The following is a 21,162-nucleotide window of genomic DNA, read 5'->3' on the forward strand; positions in this document are numbered from 1 at the left end:
ATAATATATGACACAATTGAAGTAGTGAATTCCGCTGGAAGCTGGGCCCTTAGCCTCCAGCATACACTGCTGGTTACTTCAGATAAGTGAAAAGGAACATCAACTCCTCTTATGTATTAATCATGAAAGAGAATTACAATGTATTTGCATTCTTCACTACAACGAAATTCTGTAATTGAGAATTACAATAATAATAACAACATTCGTCCCCTTCTGCTTACAATCGTTGCCTTTTATAATGAGAAAGGGGTAAAAATATAGATGATAAAAACTATCCCTCGGGATATCTCGATCCTGAGGGATTCACACAATTTTCTAACTTCAGATATCTTTCCCTTCTCACGATGATCCTGTTGATTTTCTTTTGAACATATCTGCAACCTCCATGTTCCTTCCTTAGCCTGTCGATCTTTGTTTTTTCTTCACAGGGAACAACATTTTTCATTTTCATGATTTTCCTGCAGAAAGGAAGGTAATACTTAGCCAAAGCGTAACTACAGATAATTTCTATATTTCTTACCGTAATTTCTTAATAGATTAGCGCATTGGGATATAGAAAGGAAATATATAATATTTGAAGTCTGCCAAACCCATTTTCATGAACTTTTCAATGTTTTTCACATATTTCATAATATGAGGGAAATACACAGGAGCGGGCCTTTAGCGACTTGCGATGGCGACAAGGCCAGACCCAATAGACAATTAAACCATATTTTAGGAATTTTGAAGTCCAAAATACACAGAGAAGGCGAGATTTTTGCAGTAATGTTGTGTTTTCAGTATATAATAGAAAAAAAATTATTTATAAATGTTTAAGGGATTACATAGGCCCGAACACCATTTCCATTATCTAACAGAGGCTAGAAGGGGAATAGAAAGAGCCATAGCACGTGCAACTCCCCCCTCCATAACAACAGAATCATCATGGAGCATCTCTGGCATAGGAGAACTCTGAGAAAGCGCAACAAGCTACCAAAAATATCTTAAAGCAGTTACTTTTCTGTCAGAAGTAGAAAACTTTGATCACATGCTTGCCTAGAGGGCATCAAATTAGTTAACAATGCAGATCCGACAGATTAAGACTCTTAGCCTCTTAGAGCTCAAGAGCATTGTAAATAGGATATAAATCGTTGAGAGTAAGATGCAATAGAGGTTCAACTTCTAGAGATTATTCCTCATCTATTCCTTCTGTTTACTAATAAAAGGTTCCTTTTCAACTCCTAATTATCTTCACATTAATTATCAATATGGGCAGGTCTTTCTATTTCAAGAGTGTACATAGTATGTGGTAGCTATTTAACTTAGAGAGTAATTCTTCTAAATTGCAGTATAGATCTTTTAAATACAAGAGTAAACAGATGCAGCAAGTAAATTCTAATTGCAATTAAAAGAAAAATCAATCCTTTAATGAAATCAAATCCTACAACAATTCAGGTAACAACAATATGTAATTCAAGTAACAGCAGTATCGGTTAAGAGTACAAAAGTGATAATTATTCTTTTAGAAACTGATTGAATTTAAATCAAATGCACTACTCTGTAAAACAACGATGATATCAATCTAAGATCCTAACAACAGTAGTTAATTCTCATTACAATTGATTACATCAAGCAGGATATTCATCTAGGAAACTCAATCCAAAGCAAAAGGAAACTAATTAAAGAACAATGCTGTAAATTATATAAAACAGAGCTATTTTGTCAACGCAAAGAAATAAGGAACAACAACGAAATAAAATAGCAAAAAGCAATGATACTATCAACTATGAGACTTGCAAGAATAAAAAATATATGACATAGGTGAAGCAGCGAATTCCACCAGAAGCCGGGCCCTTAGCCGCCAACGTACACTACTGGTTACTTCAAATAAGTGAAAAGGAACAACAACTCCTCTTATGTATTAATCATGAAAGAGCATTACAACGTATTTATGTCCTTCGCTACAAAAAAAGTCTATAATTGAGAATTACAATAATAATAACAATAGTCGTCCCCTTCCGCTAACAATCGTTTCCTTTTATAATGAGAAAGGGGTAAAAAGATAGATGATAAAAGTGATCCCTCTAGATCTCTCAATCCTAAGGGATTCGCGCAATTTTATAACTTCAGACATCTTTCCCTTCTCACGCTGATCCTATTGATTTGCTTTTGGACATATCTGCAACCACCACATTCCTTCCTTAGCCTGTCGATGTTTGTTGTTTCTTCACAGGGAACAACATTTGTACTTTTCATGATTTTCCTGTAGAAAGGAAGGTAATAATTAGCCAAAGCGTAACCACAGATAATTTCTTATTTCTTACCGTAATTTCTTAATAGATTAGCACATTGGGATATAAAAAGGATATAAATAAAGGAAAAGGATAATAAGTTAATAGTAAATGCATACCTTTTCCATGACCCAACAGCTTCAATCTTCTCATCTTCATTCTAGTAATATAAGCTTCTTTTGCCATTATATGTCAATGTCCATTCTCTTTGTTGTTCTATGATTGTACTTGAATAGTTTGTTCATGTTTTCTTTGTGTCTAAGGCCATATAACTGTCATCTTATCTCTGCTTTGATAAATTAGATTTGTAAGCTTCTTTGCTGCCTGTAGCTAGCCATCCATATGTGGTCATATATGCATCTGCCAATATTCTCTTTTGTTGACTGTAGCTAGCCATTCATTTATGTTTATGTATGCAATCTGCTGGTATACTCAATATTCTCCATCTATCCATTGAATCTATAAACTATTGAGCATTAGTAGTCTAAAGCCTTGTATTTTTTAGGGTGTTCATGCATGTCTTGAGTGAGAATAGAGCTGAAATGATTATCTGACTTGATACAAACCAACATTCATTCCAATAGTTCAGAGAACAATATTGAATATTATATGTTACCAAGCATCTCTGATCTACAACCTAGGATAGTTTCCTGGAGTGATAATAGGTCCTTGTCATATCCCTGGCCTTTGCACTTTACGCACCATACCTCCCCGTGCACTTTTGGGCGAGTTGTCATGTCTTGTTTCAAACTCTTCATCTCAAGGCACAAGTTTTTCAACTGCACATGGATCTTTTGAACTCCCAGGTTAGGATCTTGTATCGGGGTCTTGTGTAGTTCCATCGCGATCTCCAAGGCCCCTGACTAAGTGGTTAGCTTTTGTTGTGACAATGCGTTCTTCAAATGCGGTGTTAGCGATGCTACAAACCATGCACGGTGTTTCCCATCCGTCAAGGTCATATTAGCTTCATGAATTGTACACTTCAATCTCTGATCTAACTCCCAGGGGGTCTCGCCTGGAAGCATCATGATTTCCTTAAATCTAATGATCGACTGAGTCTCTGACTTTGGCCTGCTAAATTCTTTGTTCAGCGTAGCTTGGATATCCGCGATCACTGTGTTCAGATTGTCATTGGAATGCTTAATGTACCAAGTCAGTGTGCAATCCTGCAGAGTGCTGAACATCGTTTCTTTCTTTATATTTTCATATGTGACTCCCTGCGCTTCCCATACAACCTTTATCACGAACCAAAACTAGTCCGAACCTTCATTCCGTACTCCCTTGAACACTGGTAACTTTATCGTGCTTGCCATATTGAACTGTGGTGGTGCCGGAGGTGGTATGGGCGAAGATGCAGGTGAAGATGGTGATATTGGCGGTGGTGTGGGTGGGAGTGGTATGCGCAGAATTCACTGCTTTATCAAACTGATCGTACTTCTTGGTGAAATCTTCGCGAGATCTTCCTCGCTTTCTCGTGGAGGTGACATCAAGGGGCTAGTTTCTAGTTCTATGCTACCTTCAATTTTGTAGATCCTCCCACTCCGCGTATCCCCAAACATCAATTTATTTGCATAACCCATTTTTCACATAGTATGATTTTAATCCAAGTGTTCAAAGATTTAACGTACTTACCTCATAGTCCCTTGAGGAAGCATCACTCTGCCTCGCTATAGCTGACTAAAGTATCTACTACGAATTTAGCGATGAATCTTTTTATAATTTGATCGAGCCAGTGATCCACAATGCACGCGATCTTATCTTCCAATGCTTCTAGTCTACACACCAATTCTGGAGTCAACATAATAGCTTTGTCAAGTCTACACCTTCCTTGACTGTTTGCTAGCTTCGCGATCCACTCATACAACTAAGTGGGGAAGGATGCAAAGAAAATTTTGTGGATCTCCGTATACAAGTAGCAATCTAACCACTCTTCCTTTGATAGTCATGAATTGCTGCTTTCCTGCACCGCAAACTCGTGATTTTTTCTGTCCAACCAATCTTCAATTCCTTGCTTTATCGAATTCCAGTGATATGACATGAGACATATCTATGCATATCCTAGTCCTAGAAACAGAACCATTTATTGGCTTTTTGGGGCCTGACCCAGCTTCAAATTTAATTAGCCAAACAAATCCCAGTACTACTGGCCCTTTCGGCAATAGTCCGCGGAGCGCAGACTGAGGTCTCACCCGAAGTAGTATGGGAGGGTGATAGAACTAGGTTTCCGCACCCTAGATATGTCTGAGAAGTTCGACTGTTCCACTATTTGTTCTTGGGCGCAGGTTGTTTCACGTGCTTCCCTATCCCTTACGGCTTGATGCACTGCCTTTGTACAACCCTACCCAAGGGTTGTGCACTGCACTCTACGCTATTCCCCGAGATCGAGCTTATATTCTTATACTAGTTAGTTATCTTCGTGTAGATAGAAGCCTTGTATTATATTTATTTATACAGCACATTCATATAAGTTCACGCAACACTTAAACAGTAAACTTACAAATCATACCCAATAACACATAAAGCAGGAAAAGATACACAGAAATATTGTAAAAACTTCTCTTTATTTATTTTCCCTTTGGTTACAAACTCGACCTGCCCTACGCGCTCAACTGCAAGGGTCGATGCACTCAGCTGCGGACTACTAGGCCTATACACAGGCAGCTGGAGAGCCTTCTCCTACTCTATGACCTAGTAACACACTTTACACCTTGACTCAATCACTTAGAGTTCTCATGCATTCTTAGTACTTCCTTATTAGTTATCTTCTACACTTAGAGCCTCACTCTTATTTATACAATCCCATGGTCCACGGACCGTGGGTAGGTTTATCCAGCCGAAATTACATTACAAAACTAGGGTGGACAACCCTGTGACTCTATTATGACTTCGCACTCCACGCCCGTAATTTGCGGAGCTTTTACAAAAGACTTGGTCAAAACTTGGGCTTTAAGCCCCAAAACATGCCTTGGGGGGATTCCATGCCCAACAGGCCCTTAACACAAACATCATGACTCACCCTCGAGTCACTCTATTGGTGTGGAGATCTTTGGTCGGAGCCCCTCCAGTTGTCCTTGAACTGAGGCAAGGTCGACAGCACATTGAGCTGCTTTTTGCTGGATCTGCGGCATTCATTGTTCCAAGACCTCTGTGTCAGGAGTGCTTCTCTGCCTCAGTACATGCATCTACCTTCAATTTATACTATGATGGTAAAGGCCTCCTCGATCCAAGGCTGAACGCACACCTTCAGGACTGCTTCCTTATGTCGTGGCATTTCCACCTACTCTTTCAGCACCTTGGCCTGCTGCATTTGTGCAAGCCTTTGAGTGACGACCACCGTCTACACAGTTCCTCAGACGCTGTCATACTATTGTTGGAGTTCTCACACCTCTTTCTCTAAGTGCTAGATGTTGGCTTTCTCCTGCATATTTGTGAGGACCTCAAGTGATTCTTCCAACATGCTGGTGTAGTCTCACACTGCACCATCAATCTCACCCAGTCCCGCTGTGATAGTGCTAGTGCACTGCTCTCTGACCTCCGGAGGGGTGGACGGATACGCCTTTAAATGTAGCTCAACGATCTCAAGGTTCAGCCTTTATCATTTCTTCCCATGCCTCATGCACCCCTACTACTAACATGTGGATGCATGCCTCTGTTGTTATGTCCGCTAGGATGGCCAGCTCCAAGATGCTTTAACAAGCTTCGTCGATTACCTGTACTTGCTGCTAATTCTGTGACACCAATTCATCATGCTGCAAGCTCAACTGTTCCATGTTTATCTTCTGCTCACTCAAAACTTGTAGTGCATGAATTTCCCTAGCTCACAACTCTGTATTTATCCCATCCTGCAAAACATATAAGGTCTCCCGTGGGAGTGCAGCCATATTGATACCCAGACCCTTCAGTGCACTCACTGTAGGCCTGTTGGCCTCATTTGTTGTCACAAGTGCCCCTTCCGAAAGCACAATGGTATTTTTTACTCGCGTGTGCAACATCTGTTCTGTTGCCGTTGTGCCAACTATGAGTCTTGTACCAACCTGAGGTGGGCACACCTGTAATTCATGAAGCTACACTCTGAGGGCCCCCAACACAATCTGATTATCCTGTATAAAATCTTGGAGAGCCTCAGAGGTGACATCGCACACTGTCTCACCGATGTCGTGCAGATCACCTTCAGTTAGGGTGATTGGGTCAATCAACAATTTTGATGCCTTGACCTTCTTACATGGCCCTGCCTGCTCTGTTGGGTGTTGGCACTTCAACTATGTTGACGTGGTTTGGGGGTCCGTGCCTGCCTTTTCTGCCTCTGCTTCCTCTGCTTCTTTTCCCGGTGAAGATGTTGTTTGTCCTTCGCCCACCTTCGCGGCTACCTCCTGTGTTGTTGCTACTGCTGTGGCATTTTCCTGCTCAACTGCTTTCTGTGTAGCGTCCTATGCCACCCACACTTGTGCTGTCACTACTTCCTTCCTTCTCTTCTCTGCCAGCTGTGCAATGCACATCTTGGCCTCTTATTTCTTTCCCTATGCCACTGATTGTTCGATCTTCACGATGTCTGGGGTGCACCACTCTAGTTTCCATGTCTCCAGGATGTTAAAGATAACATTGTCAGTGGCTACAAATGGTAGCTTCCTCCACTGCTTAGTCATGTCCTTGCGTGCTCTCATATAAATGTTGTGCATGTCTGCTTTGAATTCTACAAAACTCTACAGACTAGTGTAGATAGTGGGTGACAACCACGTCTTGCAGTTGATCCCCATTTTGAGTTTCATCTCCATGAACACCCAAAATATTTTGTTTTCGTGGATCATAGTGGCATCCTTTGTGGCCTAGAGTGAAGTGTACTTCGTCACCTTCGATAAATCCATGTCAATTATGGGGAATTGACCATCCTTCTACAATTCCCCTATCATGAGCACTATGGAGAGCAGAAGCCATGCATAGTGGAATGTTTTGCCTTGTTCCTGAGCTTCGCGGAAATTCTCTAAAAATTACGTGCAGAGGAACTTGGACTAGTTAAATTGGACCCCCTCCACGCACTGCTTAGCTAGTGCAACCACCAACACGGGTACCTCGTCTACATGACACTTGTGCATAACCTTTCCTGCCAGAATTTGGATCGCCACACGTACTACTTTGTCCTTGATGCTAGATATGGCGTAGCCCCTCTTCTTATTTTCCATCTTGTACTTTTTCTTCATGGCCTTTACGACAGCCAAGTCATTGCTCTTTCCTCCTGATATGGCTGCAAGGTCCTCTCCTTTGCATGGAAGGTAGGAAATTCGGTGAATCAAGTACACCATGATGGGGATGGGATCCTCCAGCCACAAACATCCATCATGCATCAGGAAGAGTAGCTACTTGATGACGAAAATGGTTATTGGTGCGCAGTGGAAGTGCGACACCCAGAGCAGATTTAGTAGCCCAACATTTTCCACTCCATGCAACCACTTCCATAGCTCTAATTTTGTTACCCCCTCTGTGGTTTTCTCCTTAGGCTTCATGAGATTTGAGTTCGCAAGGTGAGGGAACTTCGCGTGGTCAGCGAGATCCCAATCCTCAAATTTCAAACTCGACACCTATCTCAGGTGCGTGCCTTCAAAGATAATGTTGTCTGGGAGAAGTGGGGTCCGGAGCGAGCTCTTGGTCTCGTCAAAATCCTTTGGCACTCTAGCTTTTCCTTTCCTTAGGGGAACATAGGCCGGAAGTTTTGTTGAGGGGGGGTGCACACGCTCAGCTTCCACCTACATGCCTTCATCCTCATCTTTTGTGATGAGCAGGTCCTCCATGTTTTCTTATTCCTCATCTGTTTCGATGGTGACGAGTTTCCCCTTTTCCGCCATTGTTAGCTTGGTGCGTAATGGGTTCTGTGGGGACACACGTACAGGGATCATTGCTTGTTTATCCTTTTTGGGTCTTGGCTTGCGCGGTGATTTTGGGATTTCTACCACAATCTCGATGCCTTTCATAGCATCCCCCATAGTTAGGGCCTGTGCTGCTTCTTCTACGGTCGTGTCTATTATCAACATAACATCTCATGCTATTACCATCGTGTTCGTCCAGAACTCTAACACTTGTGAACTCAGGGGCTCAATAAACACTCGGATCACAACAATTAAGGTTCTGCTCAATTTCTCAGTTCTCAAATGAGCAAGTGTTGTTTGCTGGCTAATTTATAGCACCTTTTGAATTTGAATTCGACCATTCCCCCCAAATTCGTTTCATTAATGCTCCCTTGGGGGCAGATTTTTCCAAATATTGCCCATAAATCGCATCTTAAATGCCTGTTTCTCACTCCATTTGGCCTCAAGTCAAGCATCCCATCGTGAATAGTGACTTCAACAGTCACTTTCTGGCCAACCCGCGCGGCAGGGCTGCCCCTCGTGCACAGTCGCAAACCTTGTGCCTCTTCACTTCTACGCACAGCTCCAACATTGCGCAGTTCTTGGGCAGAATAGTTTATAGTCCCGTGCTTCCTTTCAACTACCTAAAGCGCTAAGACTGATCTTCCCTCAGCTAGTTAGGTGGTCACACCGCCTATGTGCGGGTTCCTCCAGTCATCCATCATTCTCTCTGGGATATACCCACCTTTTACCGTTATTGGCGACTTCGCACACCTTATCATCTACAATGCATCACTTTGGTTAGTCCTCTTAGTAATATGCGGTCCAATCCAAGGCATCAGATTGATCCATTCATGGCAATATTCCTCACATTTTTCATGATGATCATGTGCACCCCATTTTATCACTGTGGTATTTTTATCGAGGAAATCTTCCCTTATTTCATCCTCAAGCTTTTTGTCTTCTGCTTCTACCAGAGCACTTTTCTTCCTTAATCGCACCCTTTCTTTTTCAAGTTCTTGGAGCCTAAAACCTCCTAGTTGGATTTCCTCCTCAAGTCCCAAGCGTTCTACTTCTTGCGGTTGTGTGATCCCTTCTTTCGAGGCTCCGTGAACCATCATATCTACTAGTGCCACTATGCATGGACTAGGCCTTTCATGCTCCATGGGGATTATAGCGTTCGCTTCATACTTTAGCTTCGGAGGTGTCTGCATGGTCAGGGTCTTGCATGTGGTCTTATAAGCCCATAGAACCACTTGTACGCACAAGTCCAAGTCAGTCTTCTCTGTATTATGGACCTTGTTCATCACTTCACATACTTGGTTAAAGGCTTCTACGTGGATATCCTTCTATGCACCTAATCATTCCATACTTCACGGTTCCAGCCGCAGTGATCATCCGCGCCATTGTATTACCAGCACCTGCTTACTGACCGTGTCTCCTATTGCGAGGATTGTGTGTAGTCCCGCAAGTTTCATACCATATGCTTGTATCCACTTGGAAACGTGGGTGCGCGGGCTGTTTTTTCCGTCATGCTTGTTTCTTAACCACATCTGAGGTTTCCCAAATCATAGGCGCAACATCCTTCAACATTTGTGCCAGTCCTCAAAACTTCTTTGGTGTGTACCCCACCATCTTGCAGGCGTACCGCATACTACCCATTTCTTAGCATCGAAATGATGTTGTTCCAACACTTCTCTTTCAAATTTGTTCAGGAACTCATCTATTTCACCTAAACCATCGTACATAGGCAAATCCCTTATCTCTTTTGTGACACAATGCAACGATCTCGTCATCATGTTACAGTTGAGCGTGATTACCTTGTGTAACCGGTTCTACCATCATTCAATCTCTTCATCAGAATTTGATGTACAGGAGCTTTTGCGCTCCCATGAGATTCAACCATTCGTGGTTGGATTTACCCAGTCTTGCTCGTGCACAGTTATCTTGTAGATGCAGTCTATATCATCGTCCCTATCGTAGTCACGCACTGGCTTTGTGTAGCGCGATCCTTCCACAGGGTCTAAAGCTACCACTACACGCAGTGACTTTTTCTCAAAGGTCATCTTGCGCTTCTTTAGATTTATCACTCCATTCATGTTAGTGGCCCAATCTATTCCTAGTATCACAGGGTAGGGGTTGTTGTACTCAACAATCTCTATCACTTCAAAATCTGCTAGTGCACTTGCTCCTTCAATATCTACTATGATTCCCTGCAGTCTCTCCATAGGTAGGATCTTTTTTTGGTTGACCATTCATAGTTGAATAGGAGAACATTGCAATGTAGGCTTACCCATGCATTCCCATGTCTGCTTTGGCAGGATGTTCACGTTTGATCCTAGATCTAGAATTACTTGATCCATCTCATATTCCCCGATCTGCGTGGTCAATCTCATCCCCCTTCCTACTCGTGTCATGTGCCTCTCGAGATTCTAGACTACCTGTGGTTCTCTTGGCATGGTCCCAGCGCATCTAGTTATGAGTTCTTGCAGCCCCTTTATAGCCTTGCTGTCATGTAGTAGCTTCATGCATGTCTCTAAGAACTTAGTGAGCATCAATGGGTCCATTTCCGATTCTACTCTATCCTTACTTCCTGAAGTGGAGGCATCAGTGAAGCTCCTCTTATCTTCCATGAAGGTCTCCTTAGCGTGCTCCAAATAAAATTCTAGTTCCTTCATTGGAGCCTTATGAACCCAAGTAATTTCTTCAGGTTGCTTGCCTTTGCCATCCCCTATCGTAATCCCACTCCGAAGCATGATATTCACATTAGGGTCTTCCTCGCATGACTCATACCTCATCATTTGCAATTTCTGAGTTTGGAGAGGCTGGAGGGTTGTTAGGATATTCCGACACATAGGAAATAGTTAAGTATAACTTGGTCTAGTATAGAGTTAGATAAAGTGTGTTTCTTTACTATGTACATTTTGTAACTTACAATCCGACGGTCACAATATGTAGTGATCCGACGGTTCATTCCCTCCTCGGTATTACCGACACTTGATCTGTGGATTAACACTGGATTGGTCCATGATATCTATTTAAAGAGCATGGAGGGTCATTTGTAAGTTAACCATCCATGAGAGAAGCTTATTTAAATTTTTATTCTTTTATTAATAAATTGCCTAAAGTGGCCGTGTTGGCTCAGGCAGTGGACTGTTTCCCTCTTTGAGGGTTTTAACCACGTCAAAAGTACTGGTGTATTGATCTATGATCTGTTTGTGAGCGGTGTCCTTTGGTTTTCTATCTGAGGAACTTACCCTGTAAATTCCTACATGGTATCAGAGCTATTTGAGGGCCGCGTCCATTGGTGATCCAAATTTGAAGCCGGTAGAACTGCATTCGACTGTCATTTCCTAGATCTACTATTTCTGACTACTTTCGGGCTGAGAGGACTGCTCTATTGTCTTGGGAGCATCTTTTCTAGTGAGGAACCCCTTTCATTTCATGCGAAAAGGTTTCCGGTAGCCCTAGCTACGTCATTTTTAAGATCTAGAGGTATACAATGTTTTTTTACTGTTTACAGTTATTTTCTCTCTGTTTATTTTGGTTTCTATTTATTTAGCCTTTTTTATTATAGATCTGTACCTTTCATTTCTACGTATGCTCTTTGCCCCATGACTCTGTGCAATCTGGGCAAATTAGAAATAGAAAGGAAGGATTTTTCTCATGCGCATGCTCTTTTCCGCTGTGCCTTAGTGTGATCTCGGAAAATCAGAAACATTGAGGAAAATATTTAGTTTCTGGCTAAAGCTAACTTCAAGCTGCAAGGTATATTTTTTTTTGTATGTCCATGTTGGGTTTTTTGTTTTTTGTTTTGTAGGGAAAAAGAGCTTTCTCAAAGCAAACATGCAACCCAAAGCTTCAACTCCGCCCCTCTCTCTCTCTCTCTCTCTCAAACTTTTTGTATAGCTCACTTGGTCCAAAACTAATTTATGAGAGTAGAGGTCTTGAGTTCAAGTCTTCTTTTTGTGGGGGCGGATTTTTCATTTCCGCACATTCTCGCACTTTGTCGGCATCTTCATCAAATTTTATTCAAAAAGCCATAACTTCTTCATCCGGAAGCCATTTTCAGAACCTTTTTTTTTTAAACAGCCTAATTTTTCGAAATCTTTCCATTGGAACACTTAGTTTCAACATCTATAGCTTCAGTTTTTGTTAAAATGGAAAGTCCATGCCAAGTTATTCTTGACAGCACCAACTACTTCCAATGGTGGTCCTACATTGTGGATTTACTTATAAGTAAAGGTCTCTACAGAATAGCCTCAGGCCAAGAAACAAAACCGAAAGATGAAGATACGGCTGCTAAATGGGAAAATAGGCAAGATCAAGCATGTGGGTTGATAGGGATGTCTATTTCTCCAGATCTTAGATTCCATATTGCAGAACTTGATACTCCTGATGAAGCATTGAAACAGATTACTAAGGTTTTTGGAATCAAAAATGAACTTAGAGCCCATCAACTTGAAAATGAGTTGTTTACATTGGACCCCAATAATTTTTCTTGCATTGAAGATTTTTTGTCCAAGTTTGAGACCCTTAGACTTATCTTGGAAGGTGTTAAGGTTAAGAAAGAAGATAGTAACCTTATCTATTCCATTCTTACTAAGTTGGGACCAACCTACTCTGTGTTTGTTTCCACCTTCCATTCTACAATAGAAGCCTTAATTTCTCAAGGACAAGACTACAAGTCCCCTTCCTTTGATTCTTTTTGTGATTCTTTAATAAGAGAACAAGAAAAAATCTTACACCTTGGTCTTCTTAATCTTGGAAACTCTTTTAAGAAAGCGTTAGCTGCCCAGCAGCAACCAAATCCAAAGAATCCTAAGAAGTTGTATCCTAAAAGGAATGGTCCTAAACCAAACAAGGGTCCTAAGCAATTTCAGCCTCAAAATGAAAAATCATTTCAACAAAATGATAAGACAAATAAAAACAAAGGGAAGAAGACTGATAGACATTGCAACTTTTGTAATCGAGATGGCCACTTAGAATCCAAATGCTTTAAGAAGATGGAAGCCTTGGAAGCAGCAATGAAGAAGCATAATATCCATTTGGAGCACTCTTCAACTTCAACTTTATCTTTAGGAATGGAACTTTCTGCATGTGGTTGTCAAGCATCTTGGTCTGGCTATGCACTAAATGTATCTTCTTCTTCTCATTCTCATGAGTGGCTCATTGATTCTAGAGCTTCTTATCACATGGCCAAAAACAAAGCCATGTTTTCTTCTTTAAATGATTCTAACACCAAAAATATATATGTTGGTGATGATAGATCTCTTAGTGTTGTAGGGCCTGGAACTGTTCATATAGAGAATGGTCAGTTTAATGATGTATTTTGTGTTCCAACCTTATCCTGCAACCTTCTATCTGTATATCAGATAACTCATTCAGGTGAAGGTAAAATCGTTGAATTTTCACCTCACGATGTTGTAATTAAGGACCTAAGAGATCCTAGACAGATTTTAGCTACTAGCATTGTTGATGATTCTACAAGGTTGTATAAGTTTCACAACTTTGGGTTATCAAATCTTCCCTCGGTATTTGTTGCTCATAATGATGAAGTGAGAAAACTTTGGCATGAGCAATTTGGTCACTTAAACTATCGCTCTCTTTAGAATCTATGTAAAGAAAATATGGTGACAGGTCTTCCAATGGTATCTTGCAGAGATGGTGTTTGCTCCGGATGTGTACTCATAAAACAACATCGGGACAGTTTTGAAAAACGTGCCTCTTGGCACGCCTCAGCCCCTTTACAGCTCGTGCATAGTGATTTATTTGGTCCACTTCTAGTTGTTTCATTCTCTGGCTACAAGTATTTCTTAACTTTCATTGATGATTTCTCCAATTGGAAATGGCTAATTGTATGCTTCAATCTAAAGGAATTAGTCTTAATTATTGGGCAACAGCAATTAACTGTGAAAATTACATAATAAATCGCACTCCTACTAAGGTTTTAAAGAATATCACTCCAGAAGAAGCATGGAGCTCAATTAAACCAAATGTAAGTCACTTTCGTGTTTTTGGAAGTGAAGCATGGGCCCATATTCCAGATGAGAAACATAAAGCTTTAGAACCTAAGAATGAAAAATGTATTTTTGTTGGATATTATGAAGATTTCAAAGGATATAGACTTATTCCACTTAATTCCAAAAATTTTATCATTAGAAGAGATGTAAAGTTTGCTGAAAATATATCGGCCTATGAGCCTAGTTCAGTGGATGTGCCACCTCTCCCTATCTCTTCTAATTTTGAAAATATTTCTTCTTCAGATGATGAAAGTGAGGATGAAAATCCTCCCCACCTTCTCAGGATCCTCCTTCATCTCCTCAGCTTCCAAAATGGGTCCGTGCTACTCGAGATGCAACAGGTGATCTTGCCGGTGATCCTACAGATCAGCGACGTACACATTCTCAATTTGATAGAGCCTCTTCTTTACTGGCTCAAGCTTCAGCGAATTATGATCCTAACACCTTTGTAGAAGCTTCAGGCCATCCAGATTGGGACGCAGCTATGAATGAAGAATATCATTCATTATTAGCAAATGATACATGGGATCTTGTTCCTCTACCAAAGGGCCGAAAGCTTGTTAGATGCAAATGGGTTTACAGAACCAAGTATGGACCAGATGGGAAAGTTGATAAACATAAAGCTCGTCTTGTTGCTAAGGGTTTTTCACAAGTTGAAGGCATTGACTATACTGAAAACTTCTCCCCTATTGCCAAAATGAACTCTATCTGCCTTATTCTTTCCCTTGCTGCCTTTTTCAAATGGGAAGTCCATCAGATGGATGTTAAATCTGCCTTCTTGCATGGGGACTTGCATGAAGAAATCTATATGGAACAACCTATTGGCTTTATAAAAACGGACTCCAACCTTGTATGTCGGCTTAAGAAATCCCTTTATGGTCTCAAGCAAGCTCCTCGAGCTTGGTATGCCAAAATGGATAACTTTCTTTTAGAAAATGGCTTTTCTAGGTGTCATTCTGACAATACTGTCTACACCAAGAAAGTGGGCAAGTCTCTTATCATTCTTGTTCTTTATGTTGATGATCTTATCCTGACTGGTAGTGATCCCAACCTTATAAACCATGTGAAGTCTAACCTTAAAAGGAAGTTTGAAATGACAAACTTAGGACACTTACATTATTTTCTTGGTCTTCAAGTCTTGCAATCAAGGAAAGGTATTTCTCTTTCCCAGTCCAAGTATGCCTGTGATATTCTACGCCATTTTCACATGGAAGACTGTAAGCCAACCCCTTCTCCCTTTCAGTCTGGAGTCAAACTTTCAGTCACTTGTACTTCTCCTGAAGTTGATGCTACCTTATACTGTCAACTTGTAGGAAAACTTTTGTATCTAACCCATACTCATCTTGACCTTTCCTTTGCTATTGGCCTTGTTGCTCAGTTTATGCAAAACCCACATGAAATTCATTGGAAAGCAGCTAAAATAATACTTCATTATGTTCGAGGTACAGTTCAGTTTGGGATTCATTACAGTGCCGAAGCATCTCCTCTATTGGTTGGTTTCACTGATTATGATTGGGCTGGTGACCCTGATGATCAGAAGTCTACTGTAGGTTATGTGTTCACTCTTGGTTCAGGAACTATTACATGGGCTTGCAAGAAACAAGGTGCCATTTCTCTTTCTTCAGCTGAAGCAGAGTATCGTGGTGCCGTAGAAGCTAGTAAGGAAGCCTTGTGTCTTCGTCAGATCCTGTCAGAATTTGGCTTTCAGCAGCAACATCCAACTACACTTTGGTGTGATAATCAAAGTGCCATTAAACTATGCAAATATCCAATCCAACATCAACGTAGCAAACACATTGAACTACACATGCACTTCATCAGAAAGCCCATTCACGACCATGTTCTTGAAGTGCAATATTGTTCAACAAATGAGCAAGTTGTAGACATATTTACAAAGGCTCTCAGAGAGGCGAAGTTCACTAAACTTCGATTTATGGTTGGAGTTCAAGAAGTTGTCACTAAGGGGGGATAGGCTCTAGTGCCTCCTTCCTTCTCCTATTGTGTCATATTTGTAAATCCTTCAATCCTATCGCAAGTTGTTCTTAAGGAGGGATGTTAGGATATTCTGACACATAGGAAATAGTTAAGTATAACTTGGTCTAGTATAGAGTTAGGTAAAGTGTGTTTCTTTACTATGTACATTTTGTAACTTACACTCTGACAGTCACGATATGTAGTGATCCAATGGTTTATTCTCTCCTCGGTATTACTGACACTTGATCTGTGGCTTAACAACTGATTGGTCCATGATATCTATTTAAATAGCATGGAGGGTCATTTGTAGGTTAACCATCCATGAGAGAAGCTTATGTAAACTTTCATTCTTTTATTAATAAATTGCTTGAAGTGGCCGCGTTGGCTCAGGCTGTGGACTGTTTCCCTCTTTGAGTGTTTTAACCACGTCAAAAGTACAGGTTTATTGATCTGTGATTTGTTTGTGAGTGGTGTCCTTTGGTGTTCTATCTAAGGAACTTACCTTGTAAATTCCTACAAGTGCTCCTTTATTGCACAACCTCTCTATCAATGTGGGACAGTCTTCTATCTCATGATCAAACTACGTACTATATAAGCATGATGGTCGCGTTGGATTTGTACAATCGCAAGCATAATGCCCTAGCCCTCCGCAATTGTAACATATCAGCTATCTGTGACCTCTTCCTGGTCTCCTTCCACCTCGGCCTCATCCACGCCCTTGAAATCCAATGCACGTCATTCCTGCATTTTGATCGAGGGGATGGGTTTTGGCCTGAGCTCTATAGGTAGGAGTTCGATCCATCATCAGCTCATAACTTCTACAGGTGCACTCAACATGTCCACTGACTTACAGAAATTATAGAACAATTGTTGTGAATTTTGCATATACTTCTATAGTAGATGGCAGTTATCTGTAGCATGCTTTCCTCCTATCTGACAAATCACACACCATAATGTAGGCGTCGTGCTTGGTCCTACTTGTGCCTACGGTCTCAATGGCATTGGTCCTCCTCCAACAAGGTAATTCATGAACACTTGGCAATGGTCCTTGTCATGTCCCTAGCCTTTGCACTTTACGCACCATACCTCCTTGCGCACTTCTGGGCGAGCTGTCCTGTCTTGTTTCAAACTCTGCATCTCATGGCACAATTTTTTCAACTACGCATGGATCTGTTGAACTCCCAAGTTAGGATCTTGTATCAGGGTCTCGTGTAGTCTCATCGCAATCTCCAAGGCCTCGACCTGAGTGGTAAGCTTTTTTTGTGACAACGTGTTCCATCGATGTGGCATTAGTGATGCTACAAACCATGCGTGGTGTTGCCCATACATCAAGGTCATATTAGCTTCACGAATTGTACACTTCATTCTCTGATCCAACTCCCAGGGGGTCTCCCCTAGAAGCATCGCGATTTCCTTAAATCTAATGATCGACTGCATCTCTAACTTTGGCCTGTTAATTTCATTGTTCAGCGTAGCTTGGATATCCACGATCCCTGCGTTTGGATTGTCATTAGAATGCTTAATGTATAAAGTCAGTGCACGATCCTGTAGAGTGCTAACCAGTGTTGCTTTCTTTATATTGTCATTCGTGACTCCTTGCGCTTCCCATACAGCCCTTATCATGAACCAAAACTGGTTTGGATCTTCATTCCCTACTCCCTTGAACACTTGCAACTTTATCGTGCTTGCCATATTGAACTGTGGTGGTGGCAGAGGTGGTTTGGGTGAAGATGGTGAAACTAGAAATGGTGTGGGTGGTAGTGGTATGCATGGAATTCAATGCTTTATCAAAATGATCACACTTCTTGGTTAAACCTTTGGGAGCTCTTCCTCGCTTTCTCGCGGAGGTGAAATTAAGGGGCTAGTTTCTCATTCTGTGCTACCTTCGTTTCTGTAGATCCTTCCACTTCACATAGCCCCAAACATCAATTTATTTGCATAACCCGTTTTTCACACAATAGCATTTTAATCCAAGTGTTAAAATATTTAACGTACTTACCTCGTAGTTCCTTGAGGAAGCATCGTTTTGCCTCGCTATAGCTGACTGAAGTATCTACCATGAATTTGGCAATGACTCCTCCTATAATTTGATCAAGCCAGTGATCCACAGCATGTGCGATCTTATCTTCTGATGCTTCAAGTCTACGCACCAATTCTAGAGTCCACACAATAGGTTTGTTGAGTCTACACCTTCCTTGATTATCTGATAGCTTCGCGATCCACTCGTACGACTCAGTGGGGAAGGATGCAAAGAAAATTTTGTGGATCTCCATATACAAGTAGCAATCTAACCACTCTATCTTTGACAGTCGCAGATTACTATTTTCATGTGCCATGAACTCATGAATTTTTCTGTCCAAGCAACTTCAATTCCTTTCTTTGTCAGATTCCAGTGATACAACATCAGACATCTCTATGCAAATCCCTGTCCCGACAATGGAACCATTTGTTGGTTTGTTGGGGTTCAACACAGGTTCGGATTTAATTAGCCAAACAAATCCCGGTACTATTGGCGCTTTCGGAAACAGTACACGGAGCGTGGGTTGAGGTCTCACCTGAAGTAGTATGAGAGTGTTCTAGAACCAGGTTTCCGCACCCTGGAGATTCCTGAGAAGTTTAACGGGTCCACTATTTTTTCCTGTGTGTAGGTTGTTTTGCACGCTTCCTTGTCCCTTATGGCCTGATGCACTTCCTTCGCGCAACCCTACTCAAGGACTGTGTGGTGTGCTCGGTGCTATTCCCTGAGATCGAGCTTATATTTTTATACCAGTTAGTTATCTTCGCGTAGATAGAAGCCTTGTATTATATTTATTTATACATCACATTCATATAATTTTGCGCAATACTTAAATAGTAAACTTACAAATCATACCCAATAACACATAAATCAAGAAAAGAAACATCGAAATATTGTAAAAACTTCTCTTTATTGATTTTCCCTTCGGTTACAGACTCGACCTGCCATGTGCACTCAACTGTAGACTACTAGGCCTTTGCACACATAGCTGCAAAGCCTTCTCCTACTCTACGATCCATAGACACACTTTACACCTTGACTCAATCACTTAGAGTTCTCATTCCTTCTTATTTATTCCTTATTAGTTATCTTCTACACTTAGAGCCTCGCTCTTATTTATAGAATCCCATGGTCCACGAACCATGGGTTGGTCTATCCAGTCGACATTACATTACAAAACTAGGGTGGACAACCTTGTGACTCTATTATGGCTTCGCACTCCGCGCCCGCAATTCGCAAAGATTTTACAAAAGAATTGGTCAAAACTTGGGCATTAAGCCCCAAAACATGCCTTGGGGGGATTCCATGCCCAACAAGTAGTGCAGGGTTTTGATTTGATTTGGTTGGGGTAGTCACTCGATGAGTGAATTAGGTTAGAGAGTGAAGTAGGTCAGGGCAAAAGAAATTCATAATTGCAAACATCTTATGGGGCAAGGTGGGCAAGTAATTTAACACTTTTTAGTATATTGATGGAATGGCTTAGACTGATGAGGTGCTAAAAAGTGCATGGAAATCATGAAATCTTTTTAAACTCAAGAAATGAAACAAATTATGATGATTTTCCCAAAATAGAGCATAGAGGATGTATTCTGCTTATCACCCTTGAAAATCAAACATATTTAGAAGTGAAATGGATCATGGAAAATACAAAACATTCACACACATGTAACTGAAGAAGAAACAATGTCAAAATATCATGCCATAGGAATCCCACCAAAATAGCTGCAACTCATCCAATATATTCCATGCCAAATTCTGAATCACTAATACAACATCCAACTCCAACCTCTTCCAAGAGTGAAGAAAGGGAAGATATAGACATCAAAACAAACTCCCAACCTTAGGGGTCGAATCCATGAGAAGAGGATCAATTCCACCAAAATGTAAACTGATAGCTAGAGTGTAGGGTGGTCAAAGTGACTCATCGCTAATTACATTGAAACTGATTCATCTGACTTGATGAAGACTATAAACCTAATATATTTACCCCTAAGTAATATTAAAAGACCAAAATTACATCAATCATATCAATTACATCAGTAAAATGTTGATTTCCCATAGGTAAATATCAAATCTAGAGAAGAACAATGAAAATTTAGGCCAACTGTCAAGTGCGCAGCCCCTGTGTCAAATGTGTAGTGCCATCTTCCGACCCTCTTTTTCCTACCTTCCTGGTGTCTAAAGTGAGCCCAAGATAGCTCATTGGAGATCTTATCCCGTCTAGTTTCCAAATCTACCTTTAGTTTTCAAAATGGGCTTGAGTTGTCCCTCCAAAACTTCATTCTCCCAAGACTGGTCAAGTACGCAGTGCTTGGCTGAAAAAGAGGGCAGAAACATGATTTTTTGGTAGTTTTTCCCTTTTCACCTACCATTTTTTCATTCCAGGGCTAGAAACATGGTTTTCCTAGATGTATTGGTCCTTCTACATCCATTGGTGGATTCCATTCCTCCAAAAAGTGTCCCAAAAAGGTGCGCAGTGTCCTAGGCGTTGTGCGTTTGACCATGCAACTGATATTTAAATTGCCTAAAAAACACAAAAAACATATCTTTGCCAAAATATGCTAAAGGACTTCAAAATTGGTTAAGGAGCTGATGTTTGGTGTAGCTAGGCTTGGAGTGAAGCCTCTGCAAGTATGTCAAGCTTTTTCTTCTCCTTTTGGTGAGATGGGGCTTCAATTCTTTCCTTTGCAGCTTTGAGTTTTGTCATGGCAATCCTTTCTCTATTGGCATAGTGTTTGTCCATATTCTTCTAAATTTCATTTTGCTATTTAGCTTTGTCTAGGAGCTTCTCTAGATGCCGATTGACCTTATCAAGCCAATGCTCTCGGTTTTCATTGACTAAGATGGCAAATTTCTCATTCCATGTGAGCTCATTAGCAATCTCAACCTCCTTTTGTTTCTCTATTTCTAGAGCTCTTTTTAGCCCTCTAGTTCTAGGTATTCTTCTAGTTTCTTGATCTTCTTCATGTTCACCATACCTATCATAGGCCTCTTCTAGAAATGCCTTATCTTTCATTGCTTCCCTCTCTGGCTTGATGAGC

Source organism: Pinus tabuliformis, chromosome 7 (assembly GCF_031772625.1).
Source record: "Pinus tabuliformis cultivar Carrire ecotype Pingquan chromosome 7, CPIR1, whole genome shotgun sequence".
In the NCBI taxonomy this organism is placed as follows: domain Eukaryota; kingdom Viridiplantae; phylum Streptophyta; class Pinopsida; order Pinales; family Pinaceae; genus Pinus; species Pinus tabuliformis.